Here is a 24,062-nt window from a genome sequence, read left to right on the forward strand (position 1 = left end):
GATGCATTCCTGCATATGTGTGGGTAAATAAGAACAGCTCATCTAATGTTGAATGTTTGCATTCATTCTATTTAAAGTGCATATTTTTCCCAACATTTCTGGGGTTTGCCTAATAATTTAGAAGCAGTTACTTAAGAACATAGATTCTGAACTGCATGCATTTTATTTAACAAAACTGTCCACTTTCTCACATCAACATACTGAAGGAAAATAAGAACAGCATAATAATAACACCCAGGTTCTTAGTACATGGAAAGAGAGGCAAGAAAAAACTGCTGGGAGCTGAAAGTATTTAGTTTCTTTCCTTGATTTTAGCTGATGAAATTAAAAAACAAGACTCCAGATGTCTAACAATTAGGGAGCGTTGGTGGGGTTTTTTCTTTTTTTGTTGTTTTGGGTATGTTTTGAATCCTGTTGTCAGTTAACTACCTAGGAGGTAGTTCTACCATCTAGATACATTTTAAGTATAAACCTACTGCTAGTGTACCTCACAATCTCATTACAAAAGCCCAGAGGAGGGGATCAGAAATTAGTCCGAAATTAGATGTTGATTAGAAATTTGTGCAAACTGATGTGCTGTGTGGGAGATACGAAGACACTGCACACCATGGGTGTAGCACTTTATACCCTGCCCTGAGCAAAGAATGGTGCAGAAGCTGAATGCTCAGTAGGGATGTGGATCTCCCTGTAAATACAGAACAAAGAAACAATCTTTGCCCCAACGTGCTTTCAGCCAGATTAGGGGGAAAAGAAAAGAAAGAAAAAGTAAATAAAAGGGGGGGGGGGAAAAAAGAAAAATAAGATAAACCTTTCTGATTTTTCCTGTTCTTTGTATTTGTGTTTCCAGGTTCCAATAAACACTCCTCAAGCAGCACAAACTGGAGTTAAAAGATCAGATTCATTCATATATATATATATATATATATATATTTTTTTTTTCCCTGCAAGTTTTATAATATCTGTTGTGGATGCAGATCTGAACATGACAGGAAAACCAGAGATATGTCATTGCAGGGTTAGGCAGGGTGTCAAACTGGAAATCTCATGAGAGTGGTCTTAGAGAATGGATACCTGCAGGGAGACAAGATTGGTCAGGTAGAAAGACAAGTTGGTTGATAGTTAATTGATCAAGGCAAATGTTCCTTGATTAAGTCATCTACTATGGACAATTCTTTGCTGACTAATGACAGCTTGTGGCTATAGCCAGGGCACTGACAGCTCCTAGCATGCCACCACACAAAGATTTACTGGAAGTACCAACTCCTATGAAAAAAATAACTGTATGAGATTTCGAGAAAAAATCCCAAACCAGCATTCCTGATGACTGAGAAAAAACTTACAGGTTTCCCAGAATACCCATAAATTATTAAAACACCTGCCTTTATTATTTTTAATGTTATGATTTTTATAAAATCTTATTTTCAAGCATATACCTGTCAATTATTTGAACATCTACTTCTGGTAACATACCATTCACTCACTTCTCGTTAATCACTTGCTCTACTGAAATCAACATTGCTTTATTCCAAAACCACAGCAATTAAAAACACAGACATTCCAGAAAAAAAATACTAATACTAGGAAATCACTATTTTTATATATAGCACTCTGTCTTCATTCTAGCCTACTTCTATCACTGCTAGCAGTAGTCAAGTATAGCAGATCTGCTAGAAATTTTTCTTAGCGTTACAACTCTCAGTTTTCACTCACACCAGGGTATCTCCTAATAAAGGCAAGTGAGAAAACTCCCACTTCTGAGGTAGAAAAACTTGGTTTAAGAACACTTTTGTAAGAAAATTGTAAGAATTTGTGGATTTGGTGTGAAGTTTGAGAGAAAAACAGACAAATGAATAAAGTTATTCTTCACTACTAATTCTATGGCTTTTGTATTAATGAACCGGGATCATTTTGTCTTCTAATAGAGGATTCTCTGCCCTGAAGTAAAATATATTCCAGTAAGGAAAATCCTTTCCTGTCTTTTCTTTGCTCACTTTTTATCTTTGTTCATATCACATGACTTGTTAGATCAAAGTTTCCATTTTAGCTTCATATACATATTGCATGAGTGTCAAGTCCTGACTTTTTGCATCAAAAGTTAATGGAAAAAATCTTTCTTCAGGTGTCTAGGGCATGTACAAATTGTGGTCCCAAGAGGAAATATCCAGACATAGATGCCTGTTGGACTTTCAGAAAATGAGCTATTCAGCTTTCCAAAGGGATTTGGATACCAAATCACCTATAAAATTAATGAGAATTGGGCATACTCAGCCCCTAAGTGGCTTTGAAAAGCTTGTCCTCAAAATCTATACTAATAAATAATAATGGCTTATTGCTAGGGAGTTTCTAGCTAATCTCAGCCCATACATCACAGCAGCATCTTTCACTGGGATTTTATTTTCTTAGAAGAATTAATTTCTGTTGTTGAAGTCTACCAATATCTGAATATTTCTGAAATTGGTAATTACAACACTAAGGCTGTGTGAGGTACAGATATCTGTTTATATTAAATACCCGATTAATACTTAGCTCCCTAAATCTAGCATTTTGAATGTTGCTTTCTAAATAGAATTTTCAAAAAACATAACTGAAGTTGACAAAGGGCCAATAAAATACTAATTGCTAATCACTCACCACTCATCTGGGGGGACACTCGCATCTTGATAATCTACATCATTTGCAGCAGACCTGTCATTATCACTAATGCCCTGTGCATTCTCTCTAATACAGGCTGAATGGCAAAACCTTTTTGAACAAAGTCACTTGCCTTTCTTAAGATATTACTTCATGTGATTAATTGTTCCAAGTATTAAATTTTGCCTAAATTATTTTTGATATAGCAGTATTCTCCATGTAGAGGAAACTGAAAGATGAAAACAGGCTCTATTATAAAGAAATAAATGAATGAATAAATATACAGCTAGCCTTTTTTTTTTTTTTTTTTTTATCTGTTTAAGCAGTATGAGAACTTAAAGATGCCTACAAACCAAATTAGTGAAGATATAATTTTGCTCTCAGTAAATCCAGAGTGAGTCTAGGATAACTCTGTTCTTTGTGTACTTCTGCCAAGAAACTGATAATGAATGATAATTTTTGAATGATTATATAATGGTTGTCGTTGGCGGTACAAATAGAAGATTCCTATTATTTTCTTCACATTTCTTTCATCAAAATCTTTTAAACCAGGAGTCTGATCCAAACTGCATCGCTGTTGGCAGTGATTTGGGATATAAGAAGATGAGACAGCTGTACTATGACAGACCATTTAATACTATATCCCATTGTTGACAGTGGCCCAAAACAAAAGCTTAGAGAACAAAGGTGAAATCACAAAAAGAATAAAGTGACAGTTTGTCAGAAAACTTCTCAGCTTCCATCAGTTTATAACACAGTTTTTCCTGTAAGGTGTAGAAAACAGAGCAGGTGTGCGGCAGAAAGGGGTTACAAGGTGTTCTCATCTCCAGTGTACAGACTGGGAACGGTGGTCATAGGAAACTGAATAATTTTTCTAGTTCCCAACACAAAGTTGCAGGAACAGAAACTATCAAAGGGGGTGCAAGACTTGTTGCTTGTAGCAACTGTGAATTTTAATACTAAGAAGATTAAATTGGCTAGTGGGTTGCTTAAAACTCATGTATAGAAATACCAGGTTAGCATGGTTTAAACAGTGTTTGAAGACATCACAAATTAGCAAATTTTAGGTGAAAATGTATATTTTAAACAATAGGAATAAATATAATATTTCAACTGCTTATTCATAGTCACATCCCCAAATGATGAGACCGTTTTGTTGATTTAATCATTAAGAACCAACTCTAAACCACAGATTTTCCACCCCCCAACTCTTTACACAGCAATACGCTACCATAGTGGAATATTTTCTTTGGCAGCTTTGTCTAAATAATTCTTCCTTGTAATTGCCTGGTGATAAATATGACAGAGAATAGTCCAAATTAACAAAACATCATGATCCTTATTAAATGGATGTAGTTTTTGCACCATAGATTTTTGAAATTAAGTTTCCTAAAATGTTGTTAATATTTATGTCAGAAAAACATTATCACATTGTTTTGACTGTTAATCCTTTTTCTTTCATCCAGAGACTTGTAAATTATAATAAAATGCCAGATAATAGTTAATGCAAACATTTAGCTTTTTAAATTAATTTAGTCAAGTCAAAATAGTATTTTTTTTTTTTAGGAAGTGTTGAAATAAATCTTTGGGGAAGAAAAAATAGTTGATACTTATGTTAGAAACTGTCTCTTCAAAGAGGCCTAATGAAAATTATACCTCATACATGAAGTTATAATCAAAAATAAAACCTTATTTTACTCCATATCAAAGTTTGGATGTAAAGTAATATACATGCACTATGGATGAAGATCAGTGGTATGAGGCTTCCTCTTCGAAAAGAGAAAGCTGAGTGAAGATCTTGTGCTTTGTTTTCATCTACCTAATGGTAAAGTGTAAAGAGAAGAAAATGGAACATTCTCAGAAGAGCAGTGACAGGACAGGAGGCAATACGAGGCCACAAGATCTGTTTTGAGCAGGAAGTTGGATTATCGAACCTCTTTTAACCTACATTAGTGTGAGATTCTTTTAAATGGGGAGTAAATTTGTTTAGATACACCCTATAATTCTCTAGTGTCTGAAGCAAAGAAGTTTTGTTCAGTATGCAGAGAAAACAAAAACAGAAAAAAAAAAACCCAACACAGATTAAAGTCCTAAATGTGTGTAAAGAAATCACAGGTTTCTGACAATAGCTGCCAAAACAAAACCCAGGGGACTTATCTCCTGGCACAGAACACTCTCAATCATGTCTCCTGTGATAAAAAGGAGACATAAAATGCCTCACCAATACTTATTTACACTTCTCTAAAGAGGATTTTTTAAATTTTTGTATGAAGAAAATGTTAAGAAAAAAACCTTTCTGAAGGAGCTTCATTTTAGAAATATCAGTTCTTATGGAAAAATGGCTACAAACTGATCCTGACTTCTCTTGCCTTTTTTTTTGTTGTTGTTGTTGTTGTGGGGGGAGGTCAGTATTGCACTATTTTAATGAAACAGATGAGATTTTGCTTCTCTCAGACTTTCCAACTTCCCTCTTTGTGGATCAATATCAGCCTAGCTATTAAACTGTCATTTTAAGTTTTCTATGGGAATGCTGCAATGGTGGTGTTGAGGTCAATCAGCAAAGAAAAATTAGGTCCCAGTTTTCCCTGCTGCCCATAATCATTTCATAATCCAAAATATTGTGGTGATTCTCTAAAGGAAAAATAGCTGAAACACACTCCTGCCACCATAGAGCTGATATCTCCAGAGCTGGAAAATATATGGAATATAGGGAAGCATTCATTACAATATTTGATATTAATATTCTTTGGGACAAAATGCAGGTGTCACCACTATTTTTTTTTATTCAAGCACTGCAAGCTTATGTTCCTCTGAAAGATAATTACAATGCATCTCCCTTTCTGAAAAGTGCCCAGGAATCTTTCGTTGCTCATGACCTAGGCATCAACAGAAGACAGGGTACACACGTGGGAATCTTTTTTATCTTTTTTGTTTATTTGTGTGGAGTATAAGACTCCGATCATGTGAAATGTTGAGTACCTTCAACTTCTGTTGACCTTAGAACAAGATGATGTGACACATCACTTATCACCTCTAAAGACCAGGAATTTGGGGGAGAGCATTGTGAGAGTTTCAGGACCTTTGGTAGGAGATCAGCAGCACCTGAAAATTTTTAACATCTCTTCTGCTCTTGCAATTAAAATGCTAAAACTTGTTCCATACAGAAACTGTTTCTATATTAATGACCAATTAGGAATAAAAAGAATGGGAAAAAGAAGAAGATGGTACTTTGGCTTATGATAATTTATTCATGGTAGAAGCTGATGGAACCACATTAGGGGAAAATATATTTTTAAAATGAACAGGAGAGGGATTATTTTACCATCAGCTGATTCACATATCCTTGCAGTCTGCCTTGTTAGCTGTGAGGAATTGCAGAATTTCAATATTCAGTATTAAAACACTTCACTGAGGTATCTTCACGAATGTAAACAAATGCAGAAAAGAAGGTGCATTTGTCTAACTTAGAAGAACTGGAAGCCCTCTAAGAATGTCAGTGTTGTATCTATTTACAGTAGATTTACACATCATACAAAAGATTCAGCCGGATGGAATCATACTTGTTAATACAGACAGACCTATTGTTTTCATGGATATAATTATACCTCAGATGTATCCAAGCATATCCTACAAAATCTTCCCATTAAATTCTTGGGGCATATGCTCATCAATAAAGAGAAAAAACGATTGAGGATGTTTATATTGAAAGGAAGAAAAGTTACTTTCTGCAGTTCATGCTGAGGCCTTGGTTCTTACTTTTTCATCCTGTAGGAAATAGAAGAGTCCCTGCCCAGGCATAAAAATTTATGTGATTTTATATTCTGCCAGACAATCTCTTATTCTGTGATCATTTGAATAGGCCCAGAAGAAAACTTTTCTCTAAAAGAAATTATCATGGCAAAAGGTTTTGTTTTCCCTTTGGATTATATTCTAGCTTTGAAGAAAAAGATATAAATGTATTTATGGAGAAAAAAAAAAATACAGCTCAGCATAAAGCTTAGGAAAACTCTCATGTAAATCAATGATATCATTCCCAATGGATGAAGTGCTGTCCTCGCTAACAGTGATTGGAACTTGGGCACTGAAATAAAAAATGCCACAGTTTCATATTCAAACATCAATGATGCAAACCAAGGACTCAGAGGGTAATTCTTTGTTTTCTTCTTTTTCCAGAGAGTGTTCACGCTATGAACTTCTCACTGCTGTGGTGTACAAAACTATGCTACAATCCACAGGCAAAAATAAATATCTCATTCTATGGTTTTAAAAGATGTTCAGCAGAGAACACTACAGGAATTGTTCTTCTAGCTTTCCACAGGATCAACGGCCTTACAGAACTGACCTATTGAACCCCAACAGCATAGAGATCAGGTCACTAAATTGTTTTGGTTCTGCCTGTGAAGATTTGTTCTGTCTTCCTGAGGAGACTTTGCTCTGGGACATAGCAGTGAGGTAGCTCAGGATGATCATCAAAGGGCAGGAACTGCGTGACTTATAGGGCATCTTCTCAGGGAAGAAGATGCTTCTGTGAACAGGCTGGAACTGGCACATGATTTTTTAAGTTAAATTTTGCTTATTATTTAGTAGCTTTGTCCAAGAGGGCCCTAATACAAGGGTTGACCATCTTATACCCCATGTTTTCCCTGTTGCTTCAAATAATGTGGCAGTCCCAAGTGCCCTCAGTTCAACACCAGTGACATGTACGAATTGCTCAGTGGTTAAGGCATTCTCTGCGGACATGTGAGTTTGAGACTTGGGTTTGAGACCCTTTCAGCCTAAAAGTGGGATTGAATTTCATCCTTCCACACAACCCAAATGACTGTTCAAACCATTAATGTCTTCTGTAGGAGGATGAAGTCTGGTTTTGTTCTGGAAAAGCAGAAGGATACATTGGCCCTCAGGAGTATAGTCCTGTGCTAACGTTGCTTCAGTTTGAGATATCAGTTTTGGATTGGATGATTTATGTTCCTTCGGGAGAGGAACATCAGTTTAAAATCATCTCTGGCACCAGTGTTTCCCATTGTCTTGCTCCAAGCTTCTCTATCCTCAGGGCCTGACTGTCTGGGTTGTCATTTTTTGGCCTCCAAATCTCCCCACAGAAACAGCCAGTTGAACTGTTGCAATGGTTTCCAGGCAGGTCCAGAGGCCAAGAGCCACCTAGGCTATGCAGGTCCTAACTTCTGTGATCTTTATTTCTTTATTGCATCTAGCCTTAAGGTTTAGTTCATTAGGATGTGCTGACCTAGTCAGTCTGAGATGTCTGACGTTGTACAAACCTCTGTATGAATAAGGAGTGAAAGAAGAATTTTATACCATAGCTTGTCTTCATTTAAATAGCCAGCAGAGACGCAAACCATTTTTTTGTTCCTTGAAGACATTTTTGTCATTTAGTTTGCCTCCACTCTTAAAAGTAAATAATAGTCTCTCACTGCCACAACAACAGGAGTGTGACTGACTGCTGCTCATTTTGTATTGCCCCCCTGTGATATATGCACAACCCGCATTCCCTGGTAGAGCTTGCTGGTTTTTACAGCTAGTTTTAACATAAAAACTATTGTGCTAAAGAGCATGGATGATATGACATTTGAAAAGCCTCTTGAGAAAAAAACAGCAAAGTGGATAGCACTGAAAAATCACTCTGAACCTGAGATAATTTGAGCAGCTCTGCACCAGTGTTGTTCCACTGCTATCAGTGACAGGTGCTTCAGACGGCACGTTTGCTAAGTATCCAAATATATCAGTGGTTGTCTCTCTCCAGAGAGACAGTCTTATCTCTGCTAAGGCTGACCTGTGGAAAGGTTATTCAGAGAAAATCATCAAGAATTATATCCTGCTGGCCACCATCACACCTCCAGTGAGTGAGAATGCCAGAGAGGATTAAGAGATCTGGATGAGCTAAAAAAGCAGCAGCCCGATCCCTTCTCAGCAGATTCTTTCCCAGCACTGGCACCTGCATTATCCCATCTTTGTCCTCATCTTAATGAAAAAGGTGTCAGACTTGTGGGATGCAAGCAGTTTGAAGCATCGTTGGCTTGTGTCTTTGGTGGAGATGAGGCTAAAGGTGCTTGGGTTGCAAGACAAGCTTCCCATGAGAGTTTGTGCAAAAGCCACTTCCCTGCCTCATTTACTCCACTCTGTCTTTCTCTTTCCTGAGCGGATAATTTGTGAGACAGTGTCTCTTGTGCTGCCTTCCCCTGGAGGTCTAATAAACAGCACATACACCTCCAAGAGTGCAGGGACCAGAGGGGTTCTCTCCCAAACACATGTCATTTTTTGTACTTAAAGAGTACATGACACTGCAGGAACGTTCATGTGAGCAGGAGGGAGGCAGAGAGAATTCTTCAACAAGAGCAGCTATTTTGAACTTTGCTGGAAAGAACACTAAATAACATATAATTTTATAGTTTTGGGTGTCCAATAGATATGGAGTGAACTTTTTTCTCCATCTGTGAAGACAGGAATTAGGCAGTGAAATGGAGGGATAGAATTTAGTAACCAGAATTTCAGAGATGCTCAGGATACTTTTTCTTAGAATATAGAAACTGTTCCATGAAATTAAGTAGCTAAAGTATACGTCCATGTCATAACATGTCAGCTCTACTATTCCTGTAATAGTATACAGCAGGGAGACAATAAAAAAGCAGCTAAGGGTGTAGGAACTTCTTAAGCCACATCCACTGCCTGATCAGAGAATGTGAGATCGTTGGTTCTTTAGTATTCAACCCACTAACCCACTTGAGTATCAGTTTAAAAACATTGAAGTAGAAGTTTTGTTTCTGTATTCATTAACTCCAGAAAAGAAAGTGAAAGATGCACTGAACTTACAATTGATCTCATCCATGTGAAAGCCAGTGTCCTTAAATAAACGAAGAATAATAATTTAAGCAATTGGAGTGAAGTTTCTGACTACTTTTCTATTAAGGAGTCATTCAAGAAGCATTATTATTTTTGGTAATCATGGTGCCAAATAACATCTACTCTTTAACCCTCATTCTTCTCTTGGCTCTACACCTTTCTTGTACTGATCTACATTGTGATTGGTATTTAAAACACACCTAGCCAAATAACTGCAAACAAATAAGTTGATTTTTAACTTGAATGAGTCTTCCAACTATGTTCACACTTCCTGCATTGGAGTGTGTACATTCACATGCAGGTACTGAAAAGAGATTGAGATGCTAGTAAGTAGACCAAATGGAGAGGAGAGAGGTAAACAGGAGTGGTCTGAGCTGCTGAAACAAATGATCCTCTGAATACATCTTAAGGTTCATAACAATACATTAATATTAAAAAAAAAAAAACAACAAAAAAAAAAAACCAAAAAAACCAAAAAAAACCAAAAAAAACCAAACCAAAACAAAACAAAACAAAAAAAAAAAAAACCACCACTGTCTACAATATTGGATTTGACAATCTCCAGCATGATCAAATGTCAAAGGGTAGCTGATGGCTGTGTAGACCTTTTTCTGGTTTGTATTACTTCCTTGACACATTTAAGTATTCCAAATTTCTGACATTTCAAAACATTTTGATTTCTGAGGCATTAATTCAGTCTTTGTCTGTTTTATATGCTCTCATTACCCTAAAAATCCATCTTGTTTTATAGAGTGTGATAATGATTGTATATGTGAGAGGGAAAGCAGAGACAGTGATAGGAAAGGGAGGAAGAAGCAACAATTTTTTACTGAATCTTTTAAATATTTTTCGTTTTCTTCTTATGCCTATAGCCAGCTTCGCAAGCTGTCCACTAAGATAAAATAAGTTGTCCCTTATTGATTCAAATATCACCTTAATTTCTATCTGTACATTGGTTCAAGTGTAAGCAAAAACTTTATAGCTATTTACATTAGTGTTTACAAGATGTGACAAACACACAAATACCTACCAGCAGAGCCATAGACTACAAGCCTGCAGTAAGTATATAATGAGAAGGAAGAGTTGTTCCCTGATGCACTGATGTTAGTTTCAGAGACCTAATGAGACATACACCTGCCAAACACTGATGTGCAAGTTAAAGAAAATGGGGACACTTTAAATTTCTTCCATGAAAATGTTCAGACTGCCTTGCTCATTGCTCATGTATAAATGTGTGCAGAAAAAAGAAGGTGGAGGAGGATGTTTACAGAGTTATTTGATCCAGATCTGTTGCAGTGTTGAGGAATAGGACATGTTTTTTCCTCTGCAAATTGGCATCTCAGACTCTCCTTCAAACAAAACAACTTTACATTCATCATTCTAGCATTCATTGGAAACTAGTTTCATGCTCAGCCAGATGAATTTCCTTTAGAGCTCTTCATTACTATTTGTTTCTTTTGATCATCTGTCAGTCTCAGTTATTAAATAAGGTAATAGATTTTATCACTGGGGTTCTAGTTATCAAAATCAGCAGGGCTGTAGTAATAATTAAGGGGAACAATACCACTGATGCATAGAAAGTTTTTTATCTCAAAACTGACAACGCCTTTGTACATCCCCAGTTGTAGCATATCAATTTATTGTTCTTTTTCACTATGGGGCATTGAGTCCAAGGACCATGGAAAAAATGCTTTCTTAATAGCACATGCACAATTTGACATTAGGGTTTTATTCTGCCAGACAAGCTAATGGGTCATATAAGTGCCAGAGACATTACCATTTACAGTTATCCCTAACAGCTTGCTTAACACAGCACATTTTCAGAAGACATACCATTCCACTTCACAGGGAGCCTTATGCCTGACAATCTGCAGCAAAAGTTATCATCTAATTAAACAAAGGTAAAATAGTCTTGATGATCCTGATAAACTGCTTGATTCAACTGCCTAAACTTAGGTCTCTAGAATAATTTTAAACATCTTATTGCACCATGCTTGGCCTCCTGCTGCAGGTTTTCTGCCAACCCTCTGTCACATCTGCTAGTTTCTGCAGATGTCTCAAGTATTCAGTACAGCAGCTGTCTTAACCCCTAATGGCTATGATAAGATATAACTTAATGTTACTTGCCTTATAGACTGTTTTTTTATTGCTGTACGAAAGATTCATGGTCTAATAACTTGAGGATAGTGTTAACATTGGTTTTCAGAGGTCAGAGGTGGAACACTGCGAGTCAGGCCCTGAGTGAACCAGCGGGGTCTGATTGCTCTGGCCAGCCTGAAAACATCTTCTTTTATAATTCTCCTCCACCAAGTCTTTCTCCTCCCTTCCAGCCTAAGGATTTAGCTGCTTGTGTTCAGGGTCAGCCTTCATATATGCAGCTGTGCAACCCTAGAGAATACTTTGGTGAAAACAACTAAGCTGTGAGAAAGCCCCGTGGGAAGCCTTACCCAGGGCCTTCACTCATGCTTGTACTCTCTGCTTTGTTCAGAAGCTGCATTTGAGCTCCAAGCCTTGCCCTTGGTCTCTGCCTGAGCTACACAGCAGCTATGTCCATGCCTGGTCTTGCACCTTGCAGATCCTGACTTGCTGGCTTGAATTCAGACCTAACTCATCATTAGAACTAATGTAGTAATTGTTGCTCTGTGCTGTGCCTCGTTATTGTCACGAGATCTGTTCTGCTATTCCGGTTTAGGTACTGTGGGACTGTATCCCTTGTCTGAAAGAAGACTGTCCTGCCTGCCTGGATGTCACCTCTGGCTCATGGCTCCCCTTCACTGGAAGAACATCTCTCTGACACTAAGGATAAAGGACTTGTCTACTAAAGGCTGCAGAAACCATCTAATGTGTGTCACTACCTCCTACTGCAGATTACAACAATATATTTGCAGAACAGGCTCATGAAAGTGCTTGTATCTATTAAGAAAACACAATTATTTGGGATCTTGCCATGTCCATGCACTCTTCCTTATTTTCCTATTTCTATATGGCAAGCATAAACATGCCAGTAGGATTCAAATTAAACAATGTTAAAATATCAAGCAGTGATCTAGTGGTATTTTTTCTAAAACTGGACTTGTGACTTCTTGTGACACCTTATGCTTTGCTATTCCTCCGCACACACTCACATGAGGTAAGGAAATATCACAAAGTCAAAACCTAATCCTAAAGAAAAAGGTGGGCCACTGCCAATGCCTGCCAGTGATCATGAAAAGAGACACGGTGAAGCCTAGAAAGGAGATTGACAGACCTTGGCCACTGAAAATGTGGGTCTCTTCCAACTGAGCTATTCTATTCTAAAATGCCCTGACTACCTTTGTTTAATAAAAATCTGCATTACTGAAATGACCATTTGACCAATTGATAATTTTTGACAGAACAATTTTAACATATTATTTACATATATAAAGGCAGTTGGAATGTGCAGCAGAGAGCATTACTTTCCCTGTCTGAAGATGTTAGACAATTCTATCTGCCTCCTGTCAACTCTTGAGGCAAAGGAAAGCAGTAATTTCATTTTCAGCAATGACAAGAGAAACAGCCAGGATTGGGGTAGGTCTTTTCCCTGACAATTCTGCAGTAAAATGGCAGCTATTTGTGCATTTACAAATCAAATTGAATGCCCATTATACAAGTTGCAAGTGCTCATGACACATCTTAGCCAGGTGAAAATCCGCCCCCCATAAATGCAAGTATAATTCCTGTGTCTTTCATTCCTTCTATTACTGTGCTCTGGGAGTGACTGGGCTGCTCACTTGAGAGGAAAAATGGAAGGAAGGAGGGGGAAAAAGGACTGGATTGGTGGATGATTATCACCCTTCACTGACAGATTATTTCTACTTAGGTCACTGAGGTGTGTACTCTCAGACAATCCCTATTCTCTGAGCAAGCACAAACAAAAAAAAGAAATGCAGGGAACAAGGATCTGGGAATAATATGGGAGCTGCAAACTATCAAAACAACTTGCTATGCTTCTTAGATGAGACACAGTAGATCTCTGAAGGTACACAGGCATCTGACTCTCATGTGAGAGAGCCAAACGGAAGAACACTTCTCTGCTCACCCTAACAAGACACGGTCTCTTATTTCAAACACAACTCACTGGAGTGACACTGACCTAGAAGAGCCAAATTTTGTCTTTATGGGTATGTACCATAGCTTTTTTACTTTTTTGGTTTGCTAAATTAAATATTCCAAAAGGATGTTAATAAGGTTTTCTGGTGGGTTTTCTTTTTTGACTCTCAATAAACTTCTCTATGACCATAACAAGACTTTTATAAACTGTACAGGGTAGCCCTATAAACACCTGATTATTTGATGGGCTGTGGATGAAAAAGCTTCATGCCCAGCATCACTTCACTGGACTAAAGAAATGCCATGACTTTATATTCTATAACCTTACAGCCATATGCAGCACCTTTTCAAAGGCGCATATGCATTCCACAGTAATCTATAGACAACACAAGGAATAACTTCTCTCAGCACAGAGTTTTCTGTTTATGTTTGCCCTGGCTGAATCAAGGCTCCAAGCCTCATGCTAGAAAATGCATTCCTTGGGCCAGACCCTAGAGTTAAATTACACAATGTTTAATCCAGGGTGTAGTCATCCTCTATGTACCTGACACAGTCATACTGGATAAGACTGGACATACAGATCAGTTGCACCAGGTCTTGGGCAGTTGTCTGGTGGGGATTTTTCCAGAGGATTATTTCCAACATGACATATGCTAAATGGCTAAAAGCAGTAAAAGGTCAGCAGGACTGTCCTAAAAATATTGGCAGTCGAACTATTCAGAGAGACAGTGAGGAATCTTCAGTTAATTCCTTGGTATTTTTAAGGCCAAAGCCATGTGCAGCAGGAGACATTCCCTTTGTAATACCCAAGAGCTTACTACCTGTCTACAAGAGAAGAGAGCAGCATTAACCACTGCCTGTTCTGAAATGTCAGTGGACACTGCCACAGAAATGGAGAGACATATAAGTAACAGGGTAATTTCTCAACAAATAAGTTCACATAACATCCCTCCAGCTCAGGATCAAAAGGAGGAGACCTTATGATACACTTGTGTTCATGTGAAGTCAGTACTGCTTATTGTCAGGATTAGAGCTGCTACTGAGACATGCTCTTGGGAAAGAAACACTGTGAGGAACCAGTGAAAATTCCTCTGAGTTTGGAGAGTTTAACCCAATGATCCTATTGTCATTCTTCCTTCCAGAGTCCACTCTGCCATCACTTACAAGCCTAATGCTTTAGATTCTGATGCTTACATCAGGGAATCTTGAAGCATTTTACAAGCATTAGTAGGCTGAGTTTCACTCCACCCAAAGCAAGGATAGTAAGTGGCATTAATTACAGTCATATTTGGTTGCTATCTCTGCGGGATAGAAATGATGTCATTTTAGATGGCTTAAAGACCTAAGCACATTTATGATGCTGTGATTCTACAAATGGGGGAAACTGATGGATATGCTTGCCCTGAACTGCTCCTTAAGTCATTGGCAAGAGTGGGAGCAGGGTGCACGCTGCTGAGCTCTGAACTCCCTCTGTCTGTAAGCGACCATTTGCCACAAAGCAAGTACATTTTCTGTGCCATCTGAAAACACCATTTAGTAAAACAAGGGAAAAAAATCAAACAACCCGTGAGATCTGGGCACCTGGTTTAGATCTGCTGTTTGGCACATTTCAGGTTCTGGAACTCAGAGCTAAGACTGATTTCTGCTTTTGGACTACACAGTTTTCCTGGTCCATAGTATTGTCTCTGGAAAGTGTCAAAACCACTTTTTGGCTGGAGATTTAGTGGTTGGAGTATACATGGCAATTTCAGCCTTACAAAGCAACTCATAAACATGCTCCAAAAATAAATACAGTGTCATATGTTTTATTATGAGCAAATGGATTTCATGAGAGCTTGGATCTCACTGGAATATATTTCCTTACTCCTGTTGCAAGGTCTTATCCACATTTTGCCTTTAAAAATCTACTTTCTCTATAGCTACTTATTTCTGGTATGTTACCACATTGTAAAACACAACAGCTTTCATTACCTATCCTTCAAATTCTTTTAAACTCCTATTATCTAGCCTGAGAAGTCAGTAAAATTGTTGATTTCATCTCCTGGGGAATTTGGTTATTGCTGAGTTGTGTTTTGGATTTCTTTCCTTCTTTCTGTCTTCAAATAACTAGAACATGATTTAACAAGATTAAAATCAATGAATGCCTGTTTAGAGACCAATGCTTATTAGACTAGGTGTCATCTGTCTTTCAGCTGGAAGTTTTGTATGTGAACTTCTGTGAATACCCCTAAGATGCTAACATCTGCACAGAATGATTCTGTGAGAGCTTTATATTTCTCCTTATTTCTTTTTCCATCTGCTTGATGCTGAAATCTGGTTCTTAGCTGACAGAAGGGGGAAGCAAGTGAGAATGAATGTCAGTCTGACAAGAATTATATCACTCTCTTCTAAGAGAAACCTCCTTGGTCTGCACTGGTGTCCCTGCACTCTTGAGCAATATATCACATCCTATGCATCTGGAAAGAACTGAATCATGCAGGAGTCATGGAGACCCCTGTAACCTTTCTGGCAGTGTCAAAGATTATCTCCTTATTTTCAGTGTCCCCATCCCTCTTCTCTCCTCACTACTGCATTCCCAAATCGCACTTTCAAGAAGTCAGCCCAAGGCAGTTGGGTCTATGCTGTCGTTTGAGGCAAGGGCCTACCCTGCCATTACTCCAGTCACATTGTTCATACACAGACATGCTCACAGATCCTGTTTCAGATCATCTCTAGGGAAGAAGCTCAAAGCCCAGCCCAGTGGCTCAGTGCAAGCCCAGACTACTCTTACTGACCTTTGAGAGGCATAGGCAGGGCACAGACTTGGGACTTGTCCCAAATGCAACTTTTGAAATCATCATGTTCCTTCCAAACAAAGGTTACTTGGGACCTGCAACTTAGTTGGCACTTCAGCTAAAAATGTAAATAGAAAATAAGACCTAAAGGAGCTGAACTCTATGCTTAGGTCTACATTCACAGTTTATATTCTTGTTGACATACCCTGCAACACCATGTTCCTACCCACTGCCGAATGACCTATCATGTCTGTGCTTTCACTGGAGTGGCCTTTCATGGCTGGGAGGAGCTGTGTGCAAAGCCAATCCTTTTTTTCTTCTTTCTCTAAAAGTTACAAAATACACAAGAAGAGACAGGTCACTGGTGTGCTGAGATCATCTGTTATCATATTTCATTTTCTCTTGATATGACTTAATCTGGCAATATGCCTTGTCTCACCAGCTTTCTGAATAAAATGATTTGCACAGCACCTCTCCTGTACATTTCCTGATTCTAGCTTCAATTCCAAAGATTTACTTCAGCAGTAATTATAAAAATGTTTTCTAAACATTTGTTCCATTTCTGTATTGTCTCTTGTCTGACTAGTCAAAGAATTTGTCAAAGCTGAGCTGTCAATTGAGACATATTTATACCTCTGTGTATGTTCACTCTGTCTTATAAAGGAGCTACCGAAGTTTCTTCACACAATCACAGACTGTCTGAGGTGGGAAGGCACCTCTGGAGATCACCTAGTCTAACCTCCTGCTCAAAGCAGAGTCAACTAGAGCAGGTTGTTCAGGGCCATATCCAGCTGGGGTTTTAATATCTGTAAGGATAGAGACTCAAGAACTTCTCGGGGTAACCTTCTCTTGTGCTCAGTCACCCTCATGGTGGGGGTAGCAGGAGGGAGAAGAAAGTGGTTTTTCTTCTGTTTAAATGTAATTTTTTTTGTGTTTCAGTTTGTACCCCTTGCCTATTGTGTGAGAGGAGGAGAGGGGAGGGGAGGGGAGGGGCTTTCATCAATGTTTTAATCATATCTTGAGCATAATCTAATGAGTTAAGACATATTACACTAATGATCAGAGTAGCTGTTTAGATCATCCAGTAGCAGAAAATAAATTTGCTGGTATCTCATGTTCAGGCTGTCCGTTAAGGCTATTTTCCATTATTGTTTCTTCTCTAACAAACATTATACTCTATTAAAGAAATATTCATATTTTCCTGCCCATGTAGGTTGTGATGCTGACCAAACTGTAAATATTACACAGTGAATTCATTTATTATAGAGGTTCTCTTCCATTTTCACTCTTTACTTGGTAGGTAAGGTACAGAGGATTTTAAAACTGCGCTGCTATTTTGCTCTCAGGTAGTTCTGGTTTTCATTCTTTTATTTCCATCTAAAATAATCTTTTCCTTAGCTGTTTCAGTAAAAAGCCAGAGGGGTTTATTCATCCCCATCAAATTACATTTATTTAAGCTTTGAGCATAAAGAAAATACAAGCATAAATAGAGACCAAGCTGTCAACTTGACTCATCATTTACAGTTAACAGGATTAACTGGGTATAGCAACCAATGTGAAAAACATCTCTGAGTACTGCCACAGGATAAATGGACATATTTTAGTATGACAACCTTCTCTCTTCTCACCTCACTCTCTTTAAATATGCATATTATTTTTGCTGTTTAATGAATTATTATAGTACTTCTTAAGAACTGTCTCAGGCTAGGCATGGAGTATTTTGTTTACATGTTTCTATGACAGTATGGGGAAAGATTCTGGTACAGATAAGCAAAGATTGAGTCCTAACTACACTATGCTCAGACCTTCTTATTGGAAAAAAGTCGTGACTGTGAATGAAATATAAGCAGTGGAACTCATCCACAAATTTATTTCATGTAGACCATCAGACACCCTTGAGATGATAAGAACATCTGAGTACACTCACCTGTGGTAAGTTTGGGAGTTATTGGGGTAAAAGGAATTGAGGGAGTTGAAATCAATTATTCATACTCTTGTTTACTGGTAACAAAGTATTATATCTATATTATATCTATAATTAGATACTATATTTCAGAGGATGCATTTTTACTTTTTATCTGGTTGAAATCAACAGAGGATGTTCTATGATTTTAATGGGATTTGGCACCAAACCAGACCATTTTTAGCACGCACGGTGCTCTGATATAGCTGTCAACAAATACAGTTGCATGCACAACTGTTTGACTTTGTGCATTGTTGTTACTTTTTTTTACTTCAAATATTTCTATTAAAAAGTGTAGGGTTCACCCCAGAAGTCTATTCTAGCATAGTGTCCTTCTCTCTGAAAATGGTCTGTAGCAGCTTTTTAAGGAGGAAAAACAGAAACTAAGAAAAATAGAAAGTAGGGAGTTAGTTCTTGCAGTGAAAGAGAGATTTTGCAAACATGCAGACTAACAGAGCCCTCATACACTCCTCAACATCTGATAGTTTTCCTTGTTCCCTGACAGAGTCAGTCATGTCTGTACTATAGTGAAAGGATGTACCAGTGACAGCGTATGGGTACTTTCAAAGCCAGCAAAAATAAGCCCAAAGTATTGTTGCATAAAATACCATCCATTAGCAAATACCGTTGATTACAGGTGTTTTGTATTTCTGAAAAAAAGCCTAAACAAGGCCATACTGGGTTTTATTCTCTGCTTCAGGGCCTAATTGAATACAATTGCGTCTGTGCACAAGGGTTGACAATATATCTTTTTCCTATGATAAAAAATCAAAATAATTTCCTTTTCTTTTAATTAAAAAATCACAACTAGCCTGAGTGCTTAGCTGTATTTAATCACTGTGCTCCTTATTAGGACATTAAATGACAGAACGTTTGTCGCCAGATGGAGGAATTATGATGATATTCCTTCAAGTTCTCCCCACACTGCCTCAATGCCTCCTTTGAGGAGCTAATGTTTTTCATGACTTATGACCTTGAATCTAGACATTCCTCTACAAACTGAATCAGTAACGTATATTCTTTCCCTTTGTTGGCTTCCTGTATCTAGGCGCACAGATGTCTCTCATTCTGCACCTAGGCGGTAAGTAGGGATGTACCCATTACCTGAAAAGAATGCAGAATTTCTGGAAGCCATAAAATGAGCTGTTAAATATCAGAAAACACAGATTGTCAAATGGAAGCCTTTCATGAGAACATCCACACTTCGTGCTGCCATTTGGAGGTACCTCAACAGGATGGAGAACTAGACTGATGGGAACATTAAAAATTTCAACAAAGGAAAAAGCCAAGTCCTGCTCCTGGGGAGGAATAATCCAATGCAACAATACCTGCTGAGGGCTGACTAGCTGTAAAGCAGCTTTGCAGAAAAGGTTTCACACGATCCAGCAATGTGCCCATTGTAATAAAAGAGCCCAACAGTCTCCTGGGCTGCATTAGGAATAGCATTGTCAACAAGTCAAGGTACTGATAAGACCTATCAGGAGAGCTGAGTCCAGTTGTGGATCCGAAGTGCAGTAGACAAATGGATATACTGGAGAGAATACAGTGAAAGTGCAAGAAGTATGAAGGGACTGGAGATCTCTCCTATGAGGAAAGACTAAGAGAGTTGAGGTTGTTCAGCCTGGAGAAAAGAAGGCTTCAGGGGGATCTTATTAATGAGGTGAAATGCTGGGATTTCAACCCCAAGCCCCAAACTAAGGTTGACATGTGGGTGATTCCCACAGCCCTTCCCAAAGGGGGGTGAGTTTCCCTTTAGGCTTCCCTCCAGGGTGGGGCGGCCTTGCAGACAGAGCCATTGGGTCAGTGAGCCCCAGGGGTCCCGCAGTGAGTAACCCAAGGTCAGGTGTCCACTGAGGGGTAACAGCTGGGACCCCTTGCAGGAGGGGCAGTGTCTGTGTGTGAGGGGGATGCCCTGTGCAGAGTTCCCTGTTGGGGAAGGACCTCCCGCCTCCCTGGGACTGGGCTCCAGTCAGGTCTGGCTTTTGTAAACGTGGGCTGTGTAGGGATTCAGTGTGTGGCTTCCTTGGTCTGATGTGTTTGGCTGGTTGACTTGGTTCCAATCCCTTCTATGGCAGACTGCATTTCACTGTTTATTCCACCCATTGTTGGTTGTGTGGTGTTGTTGTTGGGGTCAGTGGGATTGATGTCAATTATGTATAACCTGACTGACTTGTTTGTACCCCCAGCGCTCACCCCTGTACTGACCCTTTTGTATCAAATACAATTTGGTTATTGGTTCATCTTTATGCTAGGCCTGATAATTGGTAAAACATGTGGATAAATATTTGGAGGGAGGGTGCAAAGAGGATGGAGTTAGGCTCTTTCTAGTTGTGCCTAGTGACAGGACAGGAAGCAATGGGCACAAACCAAAACATAGGAGGATCCTTTTTAAAGTGAGGAAACACTTTTTTACTGTGAGGGTGACTGAGCACTCTCACAGGTTGTCCAGGAAGGCTGTGGCATATCCATCATTGGAGATATTTAAAAATTGTCTGGACACAGTCCCAAGCAACTGACTGTATGTGGCCCTGCTTGAGCAGGGAAGTTGGACTAGGTGACCTCCAGAGGTACCTATGCAACTTCATCACTGTAAAGAACAGGAGGTTTTTTCCCATTCATTATCTTAAGTATCTTCCTTTAACAAAGTTTTTTTTTGTAACAGCTTGGTAAGGATATAGTATATCTTCTGGGTATCATTATATACATTCAGCTCATATTTTGATTCACAAATAAATGCTTGATCATCCCTTTTTTTTTTTTCCTGGAAAGTATGAAGCTGGCTATTCCTGCAGAAAAGGTTGTTTCCTTTCTGTTCCCTCTTAATGTGTTAACAATCTCATAAAATTTGCTGAACCCCAACTAGGCACTTACTACATTCTGCAGTGACATCCTGCCTTACCATTGGAAAGACTTTCTTCTCTTGCAGAGATATGGCCCTGTTTAAAAGGGAGTATCTTGACATAAGAGGTTTTGCAATACAGTCAAAATTTAATGTTCAAGAAAACAGCAGGTTTAAAGTAAATAGTTACAGGACTTAGCAACAAATCCATGAGGCCACTTTTAAGAAGCAATGATAAGCACTGGTAACAGTGACAAATTAGAGAGCTGACTGAAATAACAAGAGAAACTAGACACGGTCCTGTTGATGGAGGAGACTGGTGAGATTAGTCACCTATATCAACTATGGATACATTGGTGAGATAGAAAAGGTGTCTGCATCTACAAAAATTATCTGGATTTTTTGAAATCATTAAGCTTACAGAACTCTTAGGATTTACCCATCATTTACAACCGGAACTGACAAGTCTTTCTCTGAATTCAAGAGATTATATTAACATCCTAACACTAACGAAGTTTTATATTAAGTGATAAATTTAATCCTAATACTTAATGATGTTTTATATGAAGTGATAAATTTAAAGAAAGAAGTGTTAATGGACATTGTAAAGTCTTCAAGGACATTTTATTGGATGCACAAGAAGCCATGATTTCATAAACACAGACAATCTATCACTATACAAAAAAAAGTCTTGATTAAAAGAAGAGGTGAAAATTACTATTCTAGTTTAATATGCAGTATGATATGGAAAAGTAACCACTTGAACATAATGAATTCTAATAGAAAATTTAAAGCAGGAAGCTGATAAAGAAAGCGAAACCATCACTGAAGTTTAAATGACCAAGTAAAAATCATGGCTCATGGCCCAGTAAGTAGGCATATTACAATGAAGGTGAGCTCCTAATATATGCATCCACCGTTACATTTGAACAGAAGTATAAGAGATAGGGATGCACAAGGAAAGTGTCTAGTATATATTTTTTTCTTTGCATGATGCTGTGAATAAAACAGAGAACACAGCATTTCTAGTAAAGGTGGTTATGAGCAGGCTTTACTGAAAATCAACATTTTAAAATCCAGAAATTTATTTATTCCAAGATCTAATTTAAGGAGCTTCCTGAACAAGTAACAGTATGAAACAAACAAATGAATAAATTGGAGTCGTGCAACTTCTTGACTGAAAAGACCACCAGTTTATCTTTAAGTAGGACAGACAGATCTTGCAAAACCTGAAACTGCTTACTTAGCTTAACTTCAAACCCAGGGAAAACAGTGTAATGACAAAACGGTTATCCAATACACAAAGGAGCAAAACCCATGATTACTGGCTATGCATGTGGCTCATCAAATAAGCCTGTCATTTTCCTGATGATAGTATAACTGCTGGAAATATTTTCTGTGAAAATCCAAGAATAATGAGACTGTTTTGTATCCCAAGAGTAAAAGATTTGGGGTTGGTTCACCTGGGGGGAGGAAAAAAAGGCATTCAGTTTACAAATATGTTTGGAACTGAAGATCACTATATCTGGGAATAAATATCAAGATGACAGAAGAACGATTTAAGATAAAGGAGAATCATGGGAAAAGAAAACATTATTATAATTAATACACTCAAGCTAGAATTTAAAAGACGGCTTTTAATCATAACAGTAATGAAGCTGTGATACACCAGGCTAACTGTCATAGTCAGGCAAACATTCTTGTTTTTTTATAGAACAGTCTATAAAATATATTACATAACATCATCATTTGTGTTAAAATAAAACTGTGTTCAATGACATGGAATGTCTCTTCCCATTCTATGCTGCTGTTATTCATCCATCTGATCAAGATGAACATATTGATGCCGCACATTTGAATTTCTGCACAGCATTTTAGAAAGTACTACACAATATTTTACTTTCCATGGAACAAATAAAACATCAGATGGATTAACATCACTTGTTGTAGCAGCTGTTAAAGGGATTCATCCATGAACTGAAAAACTCTCCTGGTTTGAGCGGTGGTGGGGTTTTTTGTAGCAGGGGAGGGGGCTACAGTGAGGCCCTGTGAGAAACTTCTGGAAGCTCCCCCAGCTCCATATTGGACCCGCCTTTGCACCAAGGCCAGGCCGGTTAGCTGTGCCTCTGCAGTAACATATTTAAGAAGGGGAACCTGGAAGGAGTTGTGGGAGTTGTGAGGAGAAGTTGAGAGGAGAACATCTGTGAGAACACCGAGGTCAGTGGAAGAAAGGAGGAGGTAGAGGAGGGAGGTGTGTCAGAGCAGAGGCTCCCCTGTATCCCAGGGGGAGCCGCCAGGGCCACCCCCACCCCCCACGGGGGTCTGTGGCAGAGCAGATCCCGATTTGCGGCCTGTGGGGGCCCCACGCCAGGACAGGTGACTGCACCCGAAGAAGGCCGGGACCCTGTGGGAAGAAGGCCCAGCTGTGGTAGTTTGGCGCTGGGAGGATTGAAACCCGCAGGGGCGACCCACACGGCCGTGGGAGTGACTCCTGTCGGAGCTGGCTTGTGGAGGACTGTCCCCTGTGAGAGGGGGACTGTGCGGGAGCAGGAGGGGAATGGCAGAAGTCGTGTGTGTGTGTGTCACTGAGATGGAAGGAGTGGCAGGACTGACCGCACCCCCCATTCCCTGCCCCCTGCACCACCTGGGGTAGGAGGTAGAGATATCGGGAGCAAAGCTGAGCCTGGGGAGAAGGGAGGGCTGGGGGGAAGGTGTTTTCAAGAAGTGGCAATGCTTCTCACAGCCCTACTCCATCTGTCAAGTGGTGTTTTTAGTGTCTGTATTAAATTTACGTTATTTTTTCCTTCCCCTAATGAGTCTGGGTTTTGCATATGCCTTAAAAAGGATGACATCATCCCTCCCTGTCCTTATCTCAATTTTCTGGATCCCTTTGCTTCCCTCCTTCTCAGCGCTGAGGGGGAATGAGTGA

The sequence above is a fragment of the Athene noctua genome, chromosome 2 (assembly GCF_965140245.1).
Source record: "Athene noctua chromosome 2, bAthNoc1.hap1.1, whole genome shotgun sequence".
Classification (NCBI taxonomy): domain Eukaryota; kingdom Metazoa; phylum Chordata; class Aves; order Strigiformes; family Strigidae; genus Athene; species Athene noctua.